General features: G+C 34.9%; 1 protein-coding gene across 1 annotated transcript in view; it reads left to right on the top strand.

The window, feature by feature from the left end:
* The first annotated feature begins 16,903 nt into the window (after window positions 1–16,903).
* Window positions 16,904–25,427, top strand: part of LOC144966773 (uncharacterized) — a 55,731-nt gene continuing 47,207 nt past the window's right edge. The window contains exon 1 of the mRNA XM_078903550.1: window positions 16,904–17,351. The gene's annotated coding sequence lies outside the window, so the exon portion shown is untranslated. The remainder of the gene's footprint in view (window positions 17,352–25,427) is intronic.

Genomic DNA, 25,427 nt, shown 5'->3' with positions numbered 1-25,427 from the left:
GAGAGAGAAAGAAAGAAGAGAGAGTGAGTGGGAGAGAGAGATAGATAGATAGATAGATAGATAGATAGAGAGAGAGAGAGAGAGAGAGAGAGAGAGAGAGAGAGAGAGAGAGAGAGAGAGAGAGAGATGTTTAAAGTGCGTTCCAAACATCAACATAAATTTTGTAAGTTGTGTTAAAGGACAATTAAATTGCTCAATGGATTTGACATGGAATAATCTAGAATTCTTACATGATCTTGCTTTCAAAATTCCGACCGAGTTGCAGCACGGCCTTGCGAGCGCTCACATTGGGAACGAATGTGGCATTCCAAACGCAAGAGTGCAGAACCTTTGGAGAATATTCTCCAAAATAATTGTTGTTATTATCTCTGGTTATAATAAATTCTTCGCATTTCCTCTACAAATGATTGTTTATATCCTCTATCCCCTTTTTAGCATGACCGACGTGTACCAAGTTGTTATGGGCTCATTGCTGTCATGGAAATGCTCTCAAACCAATGCAAAACATACTCCATTACATACAGCAATGTTAAATCAAACTCATAACTGTGTCCGGTTGTCAGACCTGCAAATATGTGGACCTCGGCCATGACAATTTGGCTTCACATATTATTTGCGTGAATTGGACATCATTAAGCGACAGTATTGAGAGGGTTGGCTGTCATAGAATGTAGTATCAGTGTGTTCCAACACAATGTCTGACGTCATCTTTGTCCAATAGGCTTCAACAGTCATGACGTCACTTCCCTCCTAATGACGCAGGGTAACTTAGTAACTGGCTCTAAACTATCGGTACAATGGCGGACGCCCTTATGAAATAATATTTCTCCGACGAGCATAAAAGTGTATTCAGAGGAGAAAAACATTCTTATCACATGACATATGAAAAGTTCTAGCCAGCATGAAGAATAAAAAGTAACGATTTTCTTTGTTTAGAACCATGCCGCTCGCCGTTGCTGGGCGACGTGATATCAGACTATTGAATCCAATTGATGAGGTTTTACTGACTTCTAAGGTATTAGCTATGCCGTGTGTTTCTATTAGCCAAGCCTTACAGTTACAGCACACACAGTCAACATGGCCCTTACTTGGCGTGTACTTATTTGCATCTCTGATACCCCAATTCCTTCTGGGCTCATTATTATAATGGGAGTCTCAAAATATGAAGCAAAATATTGTCCATTACAACAATGTTAAACTCGGCCCATCATTGCGCTCGTGTATCTGACCTGCATGTATGTACACTATGATGTGCTCTCTCACCAAAATAACTTTTTTTCAGTCTGACTAGAAAACGTTTAATTCAAATATTAATAGATTAAATAATCCCCAACTCAACGTATTTACCCCGAGTCTACGGAAACATATTTGAGGTTTTAAAACCTTTTGACAAGTTTTGAGTCATCTCAGTTAACAGCCTTACTCTGGAAAAATTCGCATAAAAAATAATTTGGCTAGAAAATCTCCATCATCTTGGCAAAAACTCTCAAACATGGGACTTGGCGAAGTCTCAGGTTTGAGAGTTTTTGCCAAGATGAGGGTCATTTAAATCGATTGACATCTGAAGGATGAGTTTTCTGGCTAACTGTTTTAATACGTGTTTTCCGGAGTACGGAAGTTAACTGGCAAAATCGGAAACGGTGGTTTGTCAGGGTATGACAGTGTAGTCCATTTGGAACCAGGATTTTGTAGATCAAGTAGAATCTTACGCAATGACCCCAGGGGCTCAGGGATATCCGACAATGCCAAAGAGGCATCGGATAATTGAATTTAGGACGTTGTTGGACGAGTGGTACGGTGTGTAGTATTGAGCAATAGCGAGCCTGTTTAGTGATCAGATGAATGGCAAAAATACGAAACTCTTGTTTTGGTGTAAGTGTTTTTGGGTAATACACATTATTCAACTCGGCTCAAGTAAGTGTAGAAGGAACGAAATTGACGTCATTATTGTTATTAGCCAGTCAACACACGTTTAAGGTTACACACAGTTTTGTGTGTTAGTAAGTATTTTCGGTTGGTGGCTGTTGTGAGTTTTTTCTAAATGTGCAGCAACATTAGGTATGTGATTATGGGCTGTTGGTGATGTTGTTTTCCATACAAAAACATCCTTCTGATAGACAACTTGCGCCCTGTATGAAATGTAGTATTTGGTCATATATACGACTTGATTAGAGACTTAGTGAACCATTTCTGAGGGCCCTCCATTTGATGCAGCAGTGGAAAAAAGTGATCATTAACAAACAATTAATGTCATTGATCATGTCACACCTTTGTTTTGGACTTTACATTGGCTCCCTGTTAGATTTAGGATTATATATAAAATTGCTGTAATGTGCTATAATCATATTAATGAATCTTGTCCTGTCTATATATCAGATTTGATAAATTTTACACTCCCCCACGCTCTTTAAGATCCAACTCTTAATCACAATTATGTGTTTTTAAAAAGGATCTAAGACCTAAACTGATCTAGCATTTATTCATGGTGCTCCCGCTGTCTGGAATTCTTTACCATTCAGTGTTAGGAGCGGGGTTGTGGATTCCCAGTCATCTTTTAAATATACATTTAAAAATTTCAACTTATGAGAAGCTCACTAGTTTAAATAAAACATCCTATTTTTTTTGTAAGATTTACATTTGTTACATCAGAATTCTCATGACATAATATAATCTCCCTTCATCTGCCATTATTGTTAAATGTCCTGATATGATCTTTATTCAATAATTCATGTTAACAGCTATTTTTGGTCTCTGTATGCATATTATGCACGTTTCGGTGAATATTTGTGTCGTTGTGGGGGTATGTGTGTGTGCGCGCTTGTATAAATAAATGGGTGTGTGTACACAAATGTTTATAATGATGTTTTACAATTTTGCGCGCCTAGAGCTGTTTTGTCAACGGGATTGGGCGCTATACAAATAAACTTTATATTATTATTATGATCAATGTAACGCCAAAGAATCCGGGATATTCTCCGTCGCTACGGGCTTTATATGGTCTCAAAAGACTAGTTGAGAATGGGGAGAAAAAAGAGGATAAAGGGAATGAAGTGATGACTACGAAAGAGAAAGTGTGTGTGTTTGGATGGAGAGGATGGGATTTAAGGATATTAAAAAGAAAAATAAGAAAACGGAAAGAGAATAAAAGGAGGGAGGGGTGAGTGTAGAAACGGAGGACGAGAAAAAAAAAGGGTGTTTTTGCAGAATTCATCTTATTTTCTTTCATCTCATAAATAACATAGAGTGGACCTAATACTACACACTCCCCCTTCGCTGGTAAATTGCTTTAATAATAACATACATAAAAATTGCTTCCGTACATCGGATTTCTCACTGTTTTCAGCCAAGATTTAAAATTCTTGTTGTTGACCTTACCCTTTACTTCCTTGTTATGATTTCCAACGATGTTCACTATAACAAGGATAACGATAATAAATTGCACCTTCTTTGATCAAAAGTCATGTATAGATGGAACGAAATTGACGTCACTCAGCTCTTTCTTATTGTTTTTAAACTGTCATTTTCATGATTAGTTCTCACTAAATTCTATCAACCAGACTAATATTCTGGCATCATCTCGCTAGTTGTAATTGTCTCAAATTTCTTTGCATTAAACTTTAGCTGCGTCTTCTTGCAGTGAAGCCGTGTCCTGTTGTAGGTTGTCTCTTGTGTCTGAAATAAAGACAATATCGTCGGCAAAGTCTAAATCACTCAATTTGTTGTTGTCACTGAGGGTTATTCCGTTGATTTGAACCGACTTTCTCATTACATTATCAATATGAAAAGGAATGAGAGAGATTGCAACCTTGTCTTACTCCTGTTTCCTCGAGGAAAGGTTCTATGAGTTCCTTGTCATTTTTTACACAGCAGTTTGAATTATTATATAAAGCTTTAATCACGTTGATGACCCTCAGTGGCATACTATAACTGTAATATGCGCCACATGCTGTCTCTATGAATACTATCAGATGCCTTTTGGAAGTCGATAAAGTGAAGATATAACGTTGTATTTCTTTCATTTGATCTCTCTTAAAGAAAAGTCCTAACCTAAAAAGGGTTGTAGCTTGTGCTAATTTTAGCTTGTCCCGGAAAACAATAATTTTGTTCTGATTGACTCATTTATTATTATTACATAAATATTTAGTTACTACGAGGGCACTGGCTTTTAGAAGGTTTACTGAAATTTAATCTTTACCTGTTGCTGTTATGTTATGTAGACCAGTGACTATTTTTATGAATGTTTCTTGGGCAGTTTCTTTAAATTCCAATATCGGTAAGTTTGAGTAGTTATCTTTGATTGCCGTTATATTTAGATGAGTTTTGTCGTCAAAGACAACATTTCTTCCCATATCTTCCAATGTGGCCTGAAACAGCGAGAAGTAATCATTTTGTGTCTTCCATTGTCACTTCGCATGTGATGATTTCCACTTATTCGTCTCCAGATCCTTTCTATGTCGGGTCACAATGTCTGATCTCATTCCTCCTCCATTTGTGTCACTGTCGCCTCTCTCGAATTTGTATCCATCTATTGTAATAATGGCGTCTTTTAATGTTTCATCTATTTTTGTTTCTGATATAATGAGAAAGTCTGTTAAGTTGTCTGTCAAAATAGTTTTCATTTAATTAAATTTGTTTCCTAAACTGTTGATGTTAAGATGACTCATTCCTACATTCGTTGTTGTTTTCTTTCTTGCTATTCTAGGTTCGTTAAAAATACAATCCTTGTTTATGTTCTGTTCTGGTTATGCTTGATCTTTCGGAGCTTGGATCCCTGTGTAGAGAAGGGATTGATGAAGGTGGAAGGGTCAATCTGAGCAGGGAGAGTTGTGGGTAAGGTTAACGATTTGATAGGATGGTCACGTTGTGTTTCTCTCAACTTTTTTGTTGTCAGTTACGTAGATGACTGTGAACACAGACTTCAGACGCTTGGGTTGTTTTTAAAAAAATATTTTGGTACGGTCTGTGGCCGATGTGTGTATAGATAGAACAAAGTTGACGCCACTAAGGTCTTTGTTATTGTTTTTTTTTTTGCAATCCATTTTTATGAGTAAATCTCACTAAACTGTATTAACCAGACTAGAAACCTTCAAGGTACCACATGGTTTTGTTTGTTGGCCCGTTATATTTCCGGATGGCAATGTTGTGAGTTTCGTAGCCAAGCGCACATCATCAAAAGATAGAACGAAGTTGACGTCACTCAAGTCTTTGTTATTGTTTTTTTTGCAATTAATTTTTAGGAGTAAATCTCACTAAATTGTATTAACCAGACTAGAAACCTTGAATGTTGGTCCGTGAAATTTCAGGATGGCTGTTGTAAGCTTCTTAGCCAAGCGCACAGCATCCATAGATAGTTCGAAGTTGACGTCACTCGGATATTTGTTATTGTTTTTTGCCATCCGCGTTTTTGAGTAATTCTCACTAAACTGTATTAAGCAGGCTATAAAAGTTCATGGTAACACGTAGTTTTGTGTGTTAGTCCGATATATTTCCGGATGGCAATGTTGTGAGTTTCTCAGCGCATACTATCTATAGATAGTTTATAGTCTGGATAATACAGTTAGGTGAGAAATACTCATAAACGCGGTTCCAAAAAACAAAAACAAAACATAAATGGTGCCGGTGCTTGTTTATAGGTAAACATTAGGTACTGTGAGAGCGATTGTCACTGCCTGGTACGCTGTCAAAATGGCTTGTTGAAGTTTGTAAAATAGGTGGTCCATCATTTAGTTGGAATCATTTTGTCTTAAAACAATAATATTTCACAAAGTCCTTGTTTGGTATTCATATCATCATCATAGCTTGTTACTCCAACACCGAACCCACTCCACAGCATCTGGAGCAGACGTCATGGTCAGTGCAGTGTATTCTCTAAGGATGTGCTGCATCGTCTGCTCTGGACATCCACATGTACACTAGCTAGTCTCAGCCAGGCCCAACTTTTTCATGCTTCCAGCTGTTCTCCCAATTTTTGCCGTGCTCTCTTCAGTGTTACTCATTCATAATCCTGGGTAGCTCAGTTCCGTAGGGCAGTTCTTCTCTCGGATCTTCAACACCTTCATTTGCATGATTGTCCCACTCCCTCCATGTGGAAAGTCTGTATACAGCTGCATGGTCAGGGTTGATGCTTTCTTCGGTATTCATATAAAATACATCCATGCATTAAAGAGAATGTAACAAACATACTAGTCTAATAATCAATATTCAGCGCACAGGAATTTTGTATTAAAATCCAAAAACATTGCAAAGAAACAAAAGACACACCTCCCTGCTAGGAGTGTTACAATTGTGTAATACATCTGACCAGTAACCAGAAGGTCTGAGTTTCGATTACCAACCGAGGAAGGCTGATAATATATATATATATATATATATATATATATATATATATATATATATATATATATATATATATATAGTGTATGTAGTGTCTCATTTATATATATATATATATATATATATATATATATATATATATATATATATATATAGTGTATGTAGTGTCTCATATATATATATATATATATATATATATATATATATATATATATATATATATTATATATATATACACACATATATATATTTTTTTTTTGTTTTTCTTTTCTTTTTTTTTTTTTTTTAATCGTTAGCTCAAAATTGTGTACGGAACATTTACATTCATATTGCCTATATTCGCTGTGTACATAATTAATTATTTGAATGTAGATGCACGAGTCTGATTGACGATAACTAGCGAGTGAAAGAAATGCCACATTTACATGTAAAGTTGTTTGCTTTGGTATGTTCGCGGGTGACATAAGCAATCTGACCAACGTTAACAACAACAACAATGACGAAAGGCCTGTGGTTTTATGTCACTCAAAATGGTGATTTGAACGACGTGCGGTCCGTGGAATGGTAACTTTTAAAGTTATTTCATTAAATTTTCAAATCTCATCCAGGTAAACACACAGTCAACGTCGATTAAGCTGGGGCGGATCTCATCTATGAATGAAATATTTAACCCACAGCTTCAGTCAGGTATTATAATGACAGAAACCAAATTTTCATATGGTGTTATGGGATACTTGTGCCTGACGACATTCACGCACTGATCAAATTCTGTTACCAAAAGCTATTACTCACTGTCAACGACAGCAAAGATTAGCGGGTTGTCGTTTAATGATTATCAGCAGGGTATGTAACTTTCTGCCTTTAGAGGCTATTAAACATCATACGTAAATGATGGCTGGGTTCGGTTTCATCCCAATTTGCCAAAAAAAAAAAAAAAAAAAAAAAAAAAAAGGGTACAATCCAAAGAGTAATGCTAATGTTGCTGCTCGAATCTCAAAGAAGTAATAACAGTATGAAATTGAATGTAAGCTTCAATTTAATAAACGAAAACAGATAATGTGGACGTTTCGGGTTTTTCCTCTTTATCAACAAAACACGATGAATCAAACACTGAAGACGAATGAGTTATATGAGAAAGGCAAACTGGCTCCAACAACTTCAAGATCTTGACTCTTTCACCCAGCTTACATTCAACTTCACATTGTTATTTATCCAAAGAGTAGAAAGCAAATATGTATTTAAATCTCTTAGACTTAGACGTTAAGGAAAACAAAAATCCCTCTTACTAACAATATACCATTTTCACAACATAAAAAGTAATAGTAATAGTGATTCGTCTTGGATTTCATAGAGCCTGTGATTGTCCTCTCAGTAAAAATGATGGTTACACTTCTCTATCCATATATTAATAGAACATTAAAAAGTGTGTGTGCGTCGTCAATGAGGAAAACTAGACTACTTTTCACGATAACATTTTGCCAGTTCATTAACATTTCTATCGTCTGACACAGGACAAGGAGATGTTTTGCGATGTCGGTCGAGTTTACAATTTTCGTCGATCCCTGGGATTTACGACGCCATTTCAACCGGAAACTAGGAATCCGGATGGGCAGATTAATTACTCTTGTCAAATTTTAGTGAACAAGTCTTTATTGCTGTCATATTTAAAAGTTTCGTGTTTTTATTGTTGTTCCATTTGTTTAATGGAGGTCCTGGAAGCTATGTTGGTAGAGCACTCGTTTCACCCACAAAGGGACCAAGATCGATCCCGGGTGCAGGCGAGATTTTTTCCCCGACCCCCTTGTCTACCCAGCAGTAGATGGGTATTATAGCTGGGTCTGTTAGATCTTAGATCTTCTTCTTCTTCTTCTTCTTCTTCTTCTTCTTCTTCTTCTTCTTCTTCTTCTTCTTCTTCTTTTTCTTCTTCTTCTTCTTCTTCTTCTTCTTCTTCTTCTTCTTCTTCTTTCTTCTTCTTTCTTTCTTCTTCTCTTCTTCTTCTTCTTTCTTCTTCTTTCTTCTTCTTCTTCTTCTCTTCTTTCTTTTCTTCTTCTTCTCTTCTTCTTCTTCTCTTCTTCTTCTTCTTCTTCTCTTCTTCTTCTTCTTCTCTTCTTCTCTTCTTCTTCTTTCTTCTTCTTCTTCTTCTTCTTCTTTCTTCTTCTTCTTCTTCTCTTCTTCTTCTTCTTCTCTTCTTCTTTCTTCTTTCTTCTTTTTTCTTCTTCTTCTTCTTCTTCTTCTTCTTCTTCTTCTTCTTCTTCTTCTTCTTCTTCTTCTTCTTCTTTTCTTCTTCTTCTTCTTCTTCTTCTTCTTCTTCTTCTTCTTCTTTCTTCTTTCTTCTTCTTCTTCTTCTTCTTCTTCTTCTTCTTCTTCTCTCTTCTCTTCTTCTTCTTCTTCTCTTCTTCTTCTTCTTCTTCTTCTTCTTCTTCTTCTTCTTCTTCTTCTTCTTCTTCTTCTTCTTCTTCTTCTTCTTCTTCTTCTTTTTCTTCTTTTTTTGTTGTTGTGGTTGTTGTTGTTGTAGTTGTCGTTGTCGTTGTTGTTGTTGTTGTTGTTCTTCTTCTTCTTCTTCTTCTTCTTCTTCTTCTTCTTCTTCTTCTTCTTCTTCTTCTTCTCCTCCTCCTCCTCATCCACAATCACATCCTCATTCTTCATCTTCATTTTCGCATCCATCATCATCATCATCATCATCATCATCATCATCATCATCATCATCATTATCATCATCATCATCATCATCATCATCGCCATCCTCTTCATAACCTTATAATCTATTGATTTTTGGTTCCCGATTATATATCAAAATATTTTGTCAAGACACGACTTGGGCATGCATTTCAATGAAAACGGCCGTATCAGCTGCACCAAAAATGTTATTTGTTTTTAAATTTAATAAAACGAAATGTCAATCAAACCTGAACAATAAACGTGATAAATCGGCTTGATCCTTGATCAGTGTGGCCAGTTTGGCATTTTAATGTCAAATATTTTTATGTTTGAAATATTTTGACATAAACGTCACTTTAATGGAAAGGGTTATACTCACAAGACAACCTAGGCATCTAAATTGGGTCTGGGAATGGAGTCGGCGTTTAGACAATAAGATTGGATGTGATTCACCACCTCAACAGTGTAGTGTTATGGTGTTGAGATAGATTAATGGCTGAAAATTCAATTCGGATCTAGAAAATAAGATTTGGGTTAAGGACATTTATCAGTGCGGTAGCTTTTAGAACATGCTAAGTCACATTCAGATGAAAATTGAGCTACCACTTTCAAGCAATTTTTTAGGCAACTAATATTTTCACTAAATAGTCACTAAATAAAAGACTAAATACATTTTCTTCGAATAATGAAACTGCAACTAATCTGGTTGTGAAATTCATCTACCGCCTCTCCCCTCCCCCCTCCCATTTGTTTTATTGCGTGAAAAAGTACAAATTATTTTTGGTAAAAAGAGCGGACAACCAAAATTGTATAGCCCACTTTTTTATCTTTTGAAATTCAAATACACTTTTCGTCATTGCTCATCCAGACATAACATCCGATTAAATTGGAGGTTCACAAATTTCTCCGGGAGAGATATTTTGTACACATTTCCTCAAGGACATGGACTTAAAATTGAGAGGTGTACGGTAGCGTTGTCTCTAGACTTAAAGGGTTAAGGCCATAAGGCATTTCAAGAAAAAGTCGAGCACTTGCATCAATAATGATGAGAAATTTAGGGCATGGTGAAGTGTCAGGTGAAAACAGGGACTCAAAAGATATCCGTGTCAGAGCCAACCTGGGAAGAGAGAGAGAGAGAGAGAGAGAGAGAGAGAGAGAGAGAGAGAGAGAGAGAGAGAGAGAGAGAGAGCAGCGAGCAGTCGCTCTAGCCACTGGGCCATCCAGCCATACAAAGATTTGGCTTTTAAACTTAATTAAGATTGGCTCTGACACGGCGATCTTTTTATTCTGTTTTCATCTGGCACCTTTCCATACCCTATATTATTTCTCATCATTATTGACACAAGTGCACGTTCCACTTTTTCGGAATTTTCTTCAACCCAATAATGGAGCTATTCTATGTGCGTCTTATTTGTTTACATGGTTGTCTTGTTCCATACAGAGAAGAGCGCATAACATTAGTGTTTGCTCGCTATTGAAAGTTCGCGGGGTAAGTGAGCTAGACTCGATTTGATCCCCTTGTAGTTGAGAGAAGATAGTCCTTACGATAGGTACTAAGTTTGAAAGCCATATTATTCGTTGTTTGGCTGGATGGCTCAGTGGCTAGTGCGACTGCTCGCCGATTTCTCTCTCTCTCTCTCTCAGCCAGGTCTAGGGTGCCGTGTCAGTTTGATCCCACCGCAATATTTTTATTCTCTGTTTCCATCAGGCACTTCTCCATAACATATATTTCTCATCGTGGCATTAGCTTGTAATCTGATTTACCCTCTATCTCTTACTGTGATTAAAGGTCTGCCACGTATACTCCGAAATCGTCTCTATTATTGTCGATCAGAAAATCTTTACTTAAAATATCAATGCATAAAGATAAATTCCAAGTTGTAAAAATATTTTAAACCCGAGACTCCATGGAATATCCCTTCAAACTCTCAGAAGATTTAAGAATTGTTGACACGTTTAAGATCATCTTAAGTCATCGGTGTTTGGTGTGAAGGAAATGACTTGCCAAAGCGAAAGAAAATGTGTTGCCCGAGTACGACTATAACTCCTTTAATATCTTAATCCTCTATAATCTTTTATAATGTCCATAAAATGAGCCATCCCCTAGTTTGTGATCCAACATAAGTTGGGCTGGATAGAATATGGCGCTCTAGGGTTCATGCAATATAGCTCTCGAATTCATTTCCGTCTTTGATTTAAAAAAAGGAAGACTATCGGGTTTCTTTCCTGGGGACAAAAAAAAATGAATTGAATTTCTAGAACTATCATGGTTGTAACGTTTTCGTGTAAAAAACATCGTTGAAATAATATAATAAAATAAGAAAAACTCAGCGTGTCGTCTCTTAAAACTTTTCTTTAGCGATTCCCTAAGCCAGGAAAGTGTACATGTATTCATTTCGATAACGGCGTACATGTACTGGCGTTTACTTATTCACAGGTCTAATAACTGAAATGATGTAACGGAAATAATCTCATTGGAACCATGTTAAATCAAGCAACAATTACGTTCGGTTATCAGACCTGCAAATATACCATTTTGAAAATTAATTCGATTTTTCTTCGATGAAAAATTTAGTAATTAAATTGATAATTTTGCTCTTTATTTTATTGTTTTATCATTGTCATTTTAATAAAATTGTATTCCAAACGCATTTGAAGTATCACTGCAATATTTCAAACAACTAAAGAATATGATCTGTAACACCATTTGCCAAAGCAATAATTTTCAATGACGTCCATTTGAAAGTGGAATGTTAATAATTAGAACTAGATAGACCTAGAGCCAAAATGGACAATTTTATGAAGGACGAAATAAACAAGAAAAAACGCTTGAGGTCGACGTATACTTATTTGTAGGCGGGTAAACCAATTTATTATGGTCTCATTGCTGTAATGGACAAACTCTCAAACACCGCAATATATTGTTCATTACAACTATGTTAAATAAGACCCATGATTGTCTTCGGTTATATCAGACTTGCAAATGTGTGCTTAGCTTGTGGTCAATATAGATGACCCAACTGCTTAAATCTTTGCTTTACTGTAATTCAAACCAGATGAATTTACCAATGGCCCAATCATTGAACAATTGAGAATGCTTTTTCCACGTTTAAGTGATTCTCACAACGATCGGCTTTCTTTATCTTTTTACATTGTGCGCATGACATCACTTTAACTCTGGCTTCATTGCAGGAGTCGTAATGCTGTTGTTATCTCTTAATAAAAACCGTTGCGTCTGCAGTCATAGAAAATTAATATTTTGAATCAGATTTTTTCGGTCTTTTAACGGTTTACATTGCTGCCCTCTTTTGGTGGATACTCAATAACGCTAAAAGAGTTTAATGCCGATGTCATGGGATTGAGGGACGAGATGGACAAGTGGATAAGGCATTGCACTTCTGTCACCATGGGACAAGGGTTCGAGCCTCAATGTCGGCATCTAGATAATTTTCTTTGAGCCCTTATTCCCCTTATTGATTACACTGTGGCGCTGTACTGCGGCTAACGCCTGCGTTATCTTCGTCATTCCTCAAAATAGACGCTAAAGAATAACTATCCTCTGAATTGTATTTATATCATCTGGAAATGCATTTCATATTAATGCGGTCATGGGAGAAAAAGCTCATGTCCAATTCTATGAAACCAGTTTGACATGTTTGACAAAAATTCAATTTTCGTCATAAATCTTTTCATGAAACTATAAGATGGTAAGATATTTCATACTCAATACATGAGGATCTGAAAAGTAAATTGATTGTGCTGAAATTTTTGAAATGCTCAATATAAATTATGTACCTAGTAATTCTTCAGATTATACTTATGCAATATTCCTTTGTGCTAAATGCGCGCTTCAACAATAAAATCATCCTCGGACGTAAACGTCTCAAGACATGTGCACCAACGTCTCTGTCTCATGTCAACAAGGGAAGCAATCACCATTATTAAATTTGTATATTTATTAGGGGTACACAATTTCAACTTGGGCCAAAAGGGACTAGTCTGCCGTGCTCTGGAAAAGTCCGTATTAAAAAATTTGGCCAGAAAACTCGTCCTTCAAATATCGATCGATTTCAATGACAAAAACTCTTAAACCTGGGACTTCACGAAGTCCCAAGTTTGAGAGTAAGAGAGTTTGAGAGTATTCTCTAGTAAACTGATGAAATATTTCCCCCTCATTTCGCCAGAAAACTTGAGTTCACATTATGGATCAATGGATTAAAATGATCCACGACTGTTAAAATGCCTTAAGCTTGGGCATTTATAGAGAGCAATGTCCTCTAAGGGGTCCTTATCCATCAGCAAAACTTAACATGTAGGACGAGACATGACGCCTTTCAGGCGATATTATATATATATATATATATATATATATATATATATATATATATAATATATATATATATATATTGCACCTCAGTAAGGTGTGAGAATGTAAGTAAAGAGCGTTTTTCAAGGATTCAACTATGCGCCTCTTAGAGCGGGACTCGAACCCAGGACCTTCGGATCTGAAGGCAAGTGTGATACCACAAGACTGCATAGCCTCATTTGAAGTTTCTTAATTTTTGAATGGATATACGAAGTAAAAATTTACTATCCACAGCTGGTCTGCCAGATGGCCAGAGTTTCTCGTGGCCAATTCCGACTTCAAAAGTAACTAAATAGAATCTCACGTGGCCAAATCGTTCTACAACTCTGACCCCTTTGAAAACTCATCGGTTTTGATATTCAAAATAAATCGACTAAACTAGGAAAAAATATCTTTAAAAAAAGAAAATAAGAAAAGAAAAAGGAAACGCGATTCCCTGTGTGCGTGGCCAATTTCGGTCGCGCATGCACGTAACCATCCATCAGACCTGGAGTGAAAAGCAACAAAAAAAAAAAAAAAAAACAACAACAACAAAAACAAAAAAATTAAAAAAAACATTTTAAAAAATAACTACAACAAAAAAACCAAAAAAACAAAAAAAAAAAAAAACAACCAAGGAGTTTTCTCATAGTACACCAGAAATGACAAAAGTCTTCTACTTCTCGCATCCTGTATGCCAGTCACGAATGTTATTCTCTTTGTCAATGCAGCTGAAAGGCGTATAGCGTGTATCACCAACACCTTCCTCGGTTTGACTGTCAACGTCATCGTGATGACGACAATCGCGTTTTTTCAGTTGTTCACGCCATTGATCTGAAAAATAGACTATAATATTACACAGCTAGTTTATTGATGGTATTTTACTAAAACTATTATATATATATATATATATATATATATATATATATATATATATATATATATATATATATATATATATATATATTTATATCCTATATATATATATATATATATATATATATATATATATATTTATATCCTATATATATATATATATATATATATATATATATATATATATATATATACATATAATTAGTTTTAGTATAATACCATCAATAAACTAGCTATATAGTCTATATATATATATATATATATATATATATATATATATATATATATATATATATGTATATATTGTGAGTTGAAAGATGTGATTTCATGCAATTAGTAATCTAAACGAAAACAAACATAACAATAATAATAATAATAATAATAATAATAATAATAATAATAATAATAATAATAATAATAATAATAATAATAATAATAAACAAAAACTAAACACACATACAGAAAAAAACGAACTTATAAAAAGGTGATAGTAATGTGAAGAATGATTCTTTGGGGTATCCCTAAAAATTGTCACATTAAGAGTAACCATTAGGTTATCTTTTTGGTTCTGTCAAAGCACCCATAATATTCTTAATGTGTTGGCTATAAAGATTAAATTTTGGGTCAAGATCATTTAACTGGAAACAAATCGGTATTAAAAGTCATATAAAAATGATGCCATCAATACTAAAAGCCACCAAGTAAAAGTGCTTTCTTTCGTAATCCTTACATAAATAAGACCTTAAAACTAAAGGTCAATAAATAATATATTAGACGACTGTCTTGAATTGGTTGAAAAAGTCAGATAATTCAAGCCGTGCCGATGAATATGTTGACGATTATTAACAAAATACATTTTTAATATTTTGGTCAGAAAGCTTTAACTTCAAATCATAATGATTACTTAATATGACTGCCAGTTTGTCAAAAAGAATTAACTTTTATCGAAGTCTAGAGACTTTTTGACGTTAGAGTTCGTGTTAATAGATGGTATTTAAAATTAAAGTTTACAGGAAAAAGTGGATAAAATTGTTTCATTAATACACGACAAAACACTCTGGACTGATGGAATTCGTTCTATTGATCAGAGAGCGACAGAAAACCCCTTTTGAACTCTTCAACTGAGAAAGTTAGCCAATGGTGTGGGTTGGCAGATCAAAAATTCGAATCCCAATAAGAACCTATGAATTATACATATTATGATCTGTTTTGATGTCAGTGTCTCAAACTATGACCTAACAAAGATAGAAACACCGGTACCGCTTTTTAAATAACTGAAATATATAATAATGATAATGACATTAAAATAAAAGATTCAAACCAAGAAATAAAACCATAATTTCTCCCATTAATTGGTTTAACTGCCGTACTCTGAAGAGAAGTCCCGGGTTTCAGAGTGTTTGCCAAGATGAGGGTCATTTAAATCGATTGATTTTTGAAGGGGGCGTTTTCTGGCCAAATTTTTAAATACGAGGTTTTCCGGGGTAGGCAGTTAATGGTTTAAACCTCACACCTAACGGTTACAGAGGGAGCACAGCAACTGTGACATGAATGGGATCTCCATTGAAACTCGAGTCAATCATTTTCTGTAAAAGTCCTCTTGATATCAACGGTTAGATTAGAGTGAAAACAAAGGCGCCCCGTTATAAGTTGAGGACTAGTGCAGCTATGCTATGCTATGGGATCTTGTAGTATGACACTCGCTTTCGATCGAGCCTCTCTCGGCGCATAGTTGAGTCCTTGGAAAAGGCTCTTTACTCACATTCTTTCACCTTACTCAAGTGTAAAATGAGTACCATGCCGTTAACAGCGTTGTTCCGTCCTAACAGAAGTCATGTCTCGTCCTACATGTTAAGTGTTGAGTTGGCCTGGGACCCTTTATAAAGCGCTTTGAGACTTCAAGAGGATATTGCGCTATATAAATACTCTAATCTATTTATGAGGACAAATGACATTTTGTCGTTCTCCTATTAATCTTGAAATTGCATGTATTCTTTTTGTTTGATTTCATCAGTTTTATAGTTTGATTTTAGACGTAGAAGTTTGCTTTTAGATTTTTTATTTTAGAGGTTTGATTTTAGAAGATCAATTTTAGAAACTTAATGGAATTTGTGACTTCTAATTACCTCATCATCTTACAATTTTTCGAGATAAATAAAGTGGGGAGCCCTGTGACACAGAAGTTGATAAAGTAAGGAAGGCATTGTCAACGGACCAGTTTTTGATTCATGCAGAGTTATTTCTGATTGTTTTGTCCACCCAACTGTGGTGGTTAGGTGATACAATTGATCTGGCGGAAAGTATTTTGCAATGGACTTATTTTCATGTGCAAAAAGATTGCATGACTTCATTTTGCTACTATATTTAATTTGTCTTTTTTTTCCTGACAACGTCATCACCATCCCTTATTCATTATGATCACAAATATAGCGCATGTTTCGTCACTATTCAAATGTAAAATAGAGCGTGATGAAAATCTCTCTACGGACACTCCTGGTCATTCTAGATCACCAATTGCACCAATTTTAGCTCTCACCACTCACGCAATTCAGTGCTCACATACAGACCGTCCCATTAATTCCCATGTTACTTCTAAATCCCCGTGGTTAGGTTCGCATGGATTCCTAGTCCAAACGGAAGTGAGAGAATTTGCCGGGTGAGTAAATGTATTGACGTGCTTCCCTGTTATTATTCACCACAAGCTACTCACTCCCACTTTGTGCAAGTCAGTTCTCGCAGGGAAATAACTTACGTAGGCGAAACGGCGATAAGGGAAAAGGGTGCGTTTGGTGACAAGACTGTGGTACTGAACCATTATATCTATTGTGACCTTTGTGCAGATTTGTGATAAGATTCACTACGGCAAAAACTTTTGCAATCCATGACAGCTGTTTCACAACTTGTTTATTTGTATAAAACATGATGGAATAGAATGTGAGCAATTCTACACCACACAGGGCGGGGACAATCAAGATTAAAGGGAGTTGCCTCTACATTTTATTTAATTCAAGTCGCGAGCACAATTTCTAATAAATTGTGACGGTATTATCGTGGTCAAGAAAATATAATCAGATAACATTTGTGCCTACCGTAGAATATTTTGGAATTTATTGAATTTATTTCATCTAATTTAACTAAGGTGAGTTTCTAAGAAAATAAACAAATACATGAGTGCGTGGGATGACAGACGAAAATCACCCCCCCCCCCCTTCCCCTTCTGAGTTACTTTTTTTTCGTACTGGGTTAAAGCCTACTCCTTTTCGCGTTAATTGGATCGACGGGTCAGAATTTTGGAAAAATATTGGTACTTTTAACATTTTTAGTTTTTGTCGTAAATATGATCTTTAATCATTTCTCCTCATCTTCCAATTACTTTTAGATCATATAACTCTTGCAAAATGCCAAAACATGTTTTTTATATAAACAATGGCAGATAGGGATAATGAAGAAAGTTATGCTTTGAAATCCATTTTTCTCATTTCTTGAAATTTTAGCATTTAAATCCCTAAGGCTCAGTCATTTTTAAAGATAAAAGCTTCAAACTTTCAGTGATTGTCTTCAGAACATTTAAATTCATGAAACAGAGGCAGATTTTACATTGGCTGTACCAAAAATGATGCGTGTTTTTAAATATGTGATATTGCTGTATGATATCAATATGAAATATTAATGTTCATATTTTTTTTCTGTAAACGAATTTTTTAAAATGGTTCTCTTTGCTTAAAACACTTAGCATTCATATCCTTTAGGCAAATTTTGGTGAAAACATATTGATAAATTTTAAAAAAGCCTTAGGGATTTAAAATTTACATATAAATCCAAGGTGGCCCTTGTTTACATGCGTTTCCACGGTTACCAAGATTATTTGTTTTCAATATTGTACTGAATTTTAATTGAACATGCTCTGTAGTTTATTATTCGTTGAATATATTATTATGGGAGTTCACGATTGTCTACTAAGATTTAAAAATTTAGGTGGTCTTGTGGGATGACACTCGCTTTCGGGTCGTAAGATCCTGGGTTCGAGCCACGCTCGGCGCATAGTTGAGTCCTTGGAAAAGACTTTTTACTCACATTCTCTCACCGTACTCAGTGTAAAATGAGCACCTGGCAGTCAACAACGTTGTTTCTGTAATATAGCCAAACAGGCGTTATGTCTCGTTCTACATGTTACGTGTTGCTGTTGGTCAGGGACCCTTTGTAAAGCGTTTCGAGCACATTTAGTGGATATTGCGCTATATTAAAAAATGTCTAAAAAGCTCAATAGATTCCCTTAACGTCCACTTGTTAAGATAAAAATAGTGTCGCCACTAAGTGTCAGAGTCCTTGGAGGGTCATTGACTGCAACTATTTTAACAAATCAAGATTCTCCAAAATTAAATTTTAAACATTTGCTTTAATATAAACAACTCATTATCGCTCATGTTATGCCAAACATTTAAAAAATGTTTTATGAATATTCATGTTTATTTCTAAACGCATATAAGGAAAGACAGATTTTAGGGACTGTGTTTCTTTCAAATCGCGAAAAGTGAATATTTAATTAGGTCGTGGCTGTAAACTTCCCAATATCACAGAGGACGTTTTCTCACTTACCGTAGGAATTAAAAAGAATTCTTTTTAGATCAAGAAACGCATGCTAAAAAGATTTCAGTGTCGCTCCCTCAAGATGTAATGTCAGTGAATGCTTCATTCCATTGTTTTGAGATTTTCTGATTTGTATTTAGGTTTTACTGCGTACAACTAGCTGCAGAAATAAGCTCACAAATATTATTTTATAAATATTTATTGTCGTTTATGTACATATCATAAAAAAACAACCTTCCGCTCCCCCCCCCCCCCAAACAAAACAAACCCCAAAAAACAAACAAAAAAACCCCAACAAAAAATACAAAAACAACATAGAAAACAAAAACAAAACAAACAAAACACACACACACAAACACACACACACACACACACAGAGATACACACACAAAACAAGAAAAAAACAAAAACAAAAACAAAAACGAAAACGAAAAACATCCCTCTCAAAAAACAAACAAAAAACCCCCCAAAAAACCAACAGAGAGCTCATAACAATTCAGGTCATCAGACCTGCAAATAAGTCCACGTCGATTAAAGAAGATTTCTGTACGAATTAAATTATAACAAGTAATATGGAAATATTCAGTGTCGCCTTAAGAGTTACGGGCCTTAAATTCTTTTAATGATTGCAACAATCTCAAAGAATGAAACATTTATTTTAGTGTATGCAATATTATTGAAGCACAAAAAAAAAATTATAACTTTTATTTGTCCAGCGATTAAAGAATGTTTTATGATTTTATTTTTCATTTAAACATAAGTTTTATAATTTTAAAAAAAGTTAGCGACACAATCTCAAAAATATATAAATTAACGGATCTCGAGGATAGATCAAGGGAAGAAATACATTTCATCCGAATTCATCCCCGTTGGACATTTTTGCTTATGCCAAATAAACGTATATTTTTTTCCAATATCGAAATTACTCGTTATGGAAAATTCATGAGGCTTTTAGAGATTTGGAGTTTCAAAGTTTGATTTAAATAATGTTCAATGCAGGTCATAATAGTGTTTCCTGAGGGACTTTTCTTTGTTACAATATTAGATTTAAAGAGTATTCTTCTTTAAAGTAATGTTCACTTATTAAGCAAAAATATACTGTTGCCTTCAATAGCTATGGCTTTTCAAAGTTTAATTAAAAAATATTCAGTACAGGCCACGGGACGAAATCCTTGTTCCTCGGGGGACTTTTCTTTGTTACAATATTAGATTTAAAGGATATTCATCTTTAAAATAATGTTCACTTATTTAGCAAAAATTTACTGTTGCCTTCAATAGCTATAGCCCTGAAAAGTTGTTAGGTACAACATATTAAAAAAATTAACACTTTTTGATTTCTAGTCACATAAATTAGTTTTGATTTCTTGAAGTAATTTTCATATCTGATAGAGCCGCGATATCCCGCGAAAATTTAGTTGACGCCCACATGATGAATACTTCCGTCTAGTTGCCGCCTACAATTCGTATTCATGAATACTGTTGAACTAGATAGAAAAGGAGGCAAACAATTTTAGAAATCAAAATTTCCTCTGATTTTTTTCAGAGCAAGCATATTGAAAAATGGTACTACATGAATCAGCGGACAACTTATTTTCTTGCACAAGACTGATAACGGAATAATTTTGCAATCAAACGTAACTTTTACCATAATTTTGACATCAGTCGACAACAATAAATACCGGATCTGTAATAGTGAAGCACATCACGGGATCAAAAATATTCAAACAAAGGCACACCGGATCAGGTTGCCGGCTACCAAAGTCATGTTTAATTTTAAAAAAAGAACCCCCTTTAAACAAAAGTTCACGAATGTTTACCACTAAAATAAATAAATAGCTTATATAGAAAAAAATCTTAATTTAAAATCTAATTACGTAATAGAACTGTAATCTGGGCGTTTACAATCTCTCTCTCTCTCTCTCTCTCTCTCTCTCTCTCTCTCTCTCTCTCTCTCTCTCTCTCTCTCTCTCTCTCTCTGTGTGTGTCTCTCTGTCTCTCTCTGTCTCTCTCTCTTCTCTCTCTCTCTCTCTTTCTCTCTCTTCTCTTCTCTCTCTCTCTCTCTCTCTCTCTCTCTCTCTATATATATATATATATATATATATATATATATATATATATATATATATATATATATATATATATATATATATAAGGAATGAAACTTTCCTTGAGGGACATTTCTCACTTATGCTTGATTAACATGAATTCTTTCTAAAATTGAAAACCCTTGGTATGAAAAGAACCAGTGTCGATGTCTGGAGTTATAGCCCTTGAATGATTATTACACAAGATAATTTTAAAATATCCAAAATTTTCTATTTACGTCTATCTGCTTTTGTTTTCATGTATGATATTGTTCAGTTTTTAAAAAATGTACTAATATTTGTTCAATGGAAATTTTTAGAATAATCCTTTTCATTTATTCATTTTACTCCTTTAGTAAATACGCACCAATATTCAAATACTGAATTAATTAAATACCCAAAATTAGTTATAAAAGAATTGCCGTATAATCAATTGGATAAATTTATAGCGAAAACCCAATAATTGACTTATGTGATATTGTCAGTCACGTGTCAAGCTGATTAATCTTTCGTCTGCCTTGACATAAATCTTATTTCTCGAGTTAGAACAAATTCAACGCCAAGGATATAGCGATAGACTGTGTGATGAAATGAATGGAAAATGAGAATGGCGTGCAGACGTACGTGAAATGGACGAAACGCCAAATCTAATATAAACATCACGAGGTCAGGACACGATATTAAGTATACCTGTTACCTGAAATGAAAAATCAAATTTTGGATTTATTCAGTGAGATTGGAGGACAATGAAGCAAGGCAATATTGTGTAAAATTACACTCGATTTCTAATCAGAAAGTCCTGGGTTCGATCCTCCCTCGGCACATAGTTGAGTCCTTGGAAAAGGCTGTTTACTCACATTCTCTCACCGTACTCAGGTGAATACATGCCCGTTAACAGCGTTGTCTCTGTTCGAAAAAAATATAATATCGCCTTACAAGCGTCATGTCTTGTCCTAAATATTAAATGTTGCTGTTGGACATTGACTCATTGAAAAGCGCTTTTAGCACGTTTGGTGGACATTGCGCTATATAAAAGCTCAATTAAAAAAAAATTAAATGTAAAAATCGGATCCATTGTCTCAATCTGCCATTACGTGGAGGTGAACCGAAAAACACTTGAGCATTTATATAGCACAACGTCCACTACAACGTAGACACTGAATATGCATGTAGGGCGAGACATGACGCCAGTTAGGAGATATTGAATATTTTTTACACGACAGAGACAACGCTGTTAATAGCCAGGTAGGTACTCATTTTTCACCTAAGTACGATGGAAGAATATGAGTTAAAAGCCTTTTCCGAGGACTCACCTATGCGCCGTTCAGAACAGGACTCGAACCCAGGACATTCCGATCCGAATTCGAATAGCCGCACAACCTAAAGAGGGAGGGAGAGACCTGGGAGAGAGAGAGAGAAAGAAAGAAAGAAAGAAAGAAAGAGAGAGAGAGAGAGAGAGAGAGAGAGAGAGAGAGAGAGAGATTAATGATGATGATGATGATGATGATGATGATGATGATGATGATGATGATGATGATGATGATGATGATGGTGACTAAAAGCATGGGACCCGATTCCCTTCATCCCCGATTACTGAGGGAAGTGGCCTTTGAAATATCACAGCCGCTATCAACAATATATAATAAGTCTCTTGAATCTGGTACCTGATTCTGTGCCGCATGAGAGACCATTCATTAAACTAAAAGGTTTAAAGGGAAAGTCTTTAACTGGATTAAAGACTTTCTTAATAATCGAATACAAAGAGTCATTGTCAATAGCGTGGGGCCGGATTTTAGGAATGTGATTAGCAGTGTACCCCAAGGAAGCGTATTCGGACCACTTTTATTTCTTTTATATATAAATGGTTTACCATGTGGAATAAATTCAGCCTGCAAACTGTTTGCAGACGATACAAAGGTCGAAAGTACAACTGAACATCATAACATTCTACAAAATGATATATTTTCACTTGTCAAATGGTCTACAACATGGCATTTGGATTTTAATGTTTCGAAATGTAAAGTATTACATATAGGAAAAAATAACCCATGTCATAATTATTTTATCGATACTTCTAATTCAAATCTACATTCCGTTGTGCCTTATGAAAAGGATGTGGGGGTTAATTTTGATTCACTTTTGAATTTTGATTTACATATTGATAATTGTGTAAGCCGTGCAAACAGAATAATGGGAATAATATATAGAACCTTTATAAGTCTTGATAAAACCACATTTTTATATTTGTATAAATCGCTCGTTCGACCAATTCTAGAATACGGAAATTGCATCTGGAGCCCATTATATAAAAGGCAATCTATTAGTATTGAAAGTGTACAGAGGAGAGCTACCAAAAAGATTTATGCAATACAGTATTTATCTTATAAGGAAAGGTTAGAATTTCTTGACTTACCAAGCTTGAAATATAGATGAATTCGTGGGGATTTAATTCTGGTTTAAAGATTGGTACATGGTATGGATAGGATAGACTTTTCTGATTTTTTGTTCATATTCTAATATTACTTTTACTAGAGGGGACAAGTTTAAGATTTTTGTCTCTAGATGCAAAACAAACATAAGGCAAAACTGGTTCGGTATTCGTATTGTCCAGAAATGGAACAATTTGAAATTTGAAACAAAGAATGCAAAATCTATAGATTATTTCAAGGTGTTAGTAGACAGGGAATTATATGATGGGAGATTTATATATGACGAATAAGACTTTTCTGCACTACTGTTGACAGGGCTTTCAGTCTTGTATGTATATATTATGCATTGTTATATTATTATGGTTATCTTCTATATGCGTGTGTGTGTGTGTGTGTGTGTGTGTGTGTGTGTGTGTGTGTGCGTGCTGTGCATGTCACGATTAAAGATATATGTTTGTACACCACATTTACATCAGTACATTTAAGTTTGAATACTGTATTTACCAGTGTATCATTATTGTAATCTTTAATCAATTCATTTATGGCATTACTATTAATATTTAGGGCATTCAAGGGATTTTATCCTATTTTGCCCTCTACCATATGTTATGTTATGTTATGTTATGGTGATGATGGTGATGATGATGATGATGATGATGATGATGATGATGATGATGATGATGATTAAACTTTGAAACGTTCAGAAACATTTTATTTTTCACCCTTTTGAAGACTGTAGTTATTGTCGTCAATGAAAATAAACCTTACACACGTAGATATATGGCGGTAAATTTATATAGCCTCATAACTTTTAATTATTTCGACAAAATACCAAACTTGACCCAATGGCAGACATATTTATGAAAGCTTCGGGGAAACAACTTAGTTCCTTCAAGGCGAAGTGTGTGTAAGTCTCGGCCTAAAGACAGGAACAGGTAGACTATTGACAAGAAATAAATAACAGTTTCCTATTGAATGAATTGGTGGCTTGCAGTTAGGTGAAAATTGTGAACAACACAAAAAGCTATTCGTAACCTCTAATATTTAGAGCTTATTAAAGAAACTTTATTGAGGACTGGCAATCCAAAACCAATAAGAAAGAGCTGAGTGACGTCAACTTCATTCATTCTCTAGCGGGATAATGGAAACACACTCTCTAGGGTTCCAATTAGACATGACCGTACAAAAGACCAGGTCCTATGCGTCCAATTAGCAAATTTATGTGCATCTGCACGGCAGCGGAGATTTTGAAATAAAATTATGAAGAAAAAGAAAAGTATTAAAAAGGACACACAGTTCGGTGACATTCACACAAACCCAAACATACGGACATATGCACATACCTATATGCTCTTTTGTATGGAAAGCGCTATAAAATGTATAAAACCCACTCCTCTAAACAAATTTTTTTTTAAAAAAATATAACAATTTACCCAGTACAACTGCCGTCATCTGAAAATACACGTTTTTAAAATTTGGCCAGAAAACTCGTCCTTCAAATATCGATCGATTTAAACGACCATCATCTTGGCACAAACTCAAATCCTGGACCTCGCGAGAGTTGTTGCCAAGATATCCATCGATATTTGAAGCACGAGTTCGTTTTAGCCAAATTTTTAAATACGTATCTTTCCAGATTGAGACAGTGAACTGGTTAACAATGCGACTGAATTATCTTGTCGTGACATAGTAATACAAGATTTTTTGGTCTTTTGCTATTGGAATTTCGAACGAGTTACCAACCGCGCCGTTAGCTCCTAACTGGAAAATAGTTAAAACCCTCAAAAACAGTTTCCTTTAACCATGCCCATCCAATAACCTCATCCTAGCTATTTCTGATTAATTATTTTTGTTTGCCTTTTTGGTTATCTGCTTTATTTGACCGGAGCAGAAAGGCATATATGGCAATTTAATTGGGACATGATATTTTTATGTCTAAATATATCTTTCGGAAAACGGGGTGTCAACGGGAACAAACACATTATCACGATCTCGTACTCTTTTTTTCTCAAGATAGCATAAAATATCATATCATATCATATCATATCATATCATATCATATCATATCATATCATATCATATCATATCATATCATATCATATCATATCATAAAGT

The sequence above is a fragment of the Berghia stephanieae genome, chromosome 2, assembly GCF_034508935.2.
Source record: "Berghia stephanieae isolate SIO BIC M18660-M18661 chromosome 2, UCSD_Bste_1.3, whole genome shotgun sequence".
NCBI lineage: Eukaryota > Metazoa > Mollusca > Gastropoda > Nudibranchia > Aeolidiidae > Berghia > Berghia stephanieae.
Note: the sequence above shows the minus strand (reverse complement) of the source record. Positions and strands in the feature narration are given on the sequence as shown.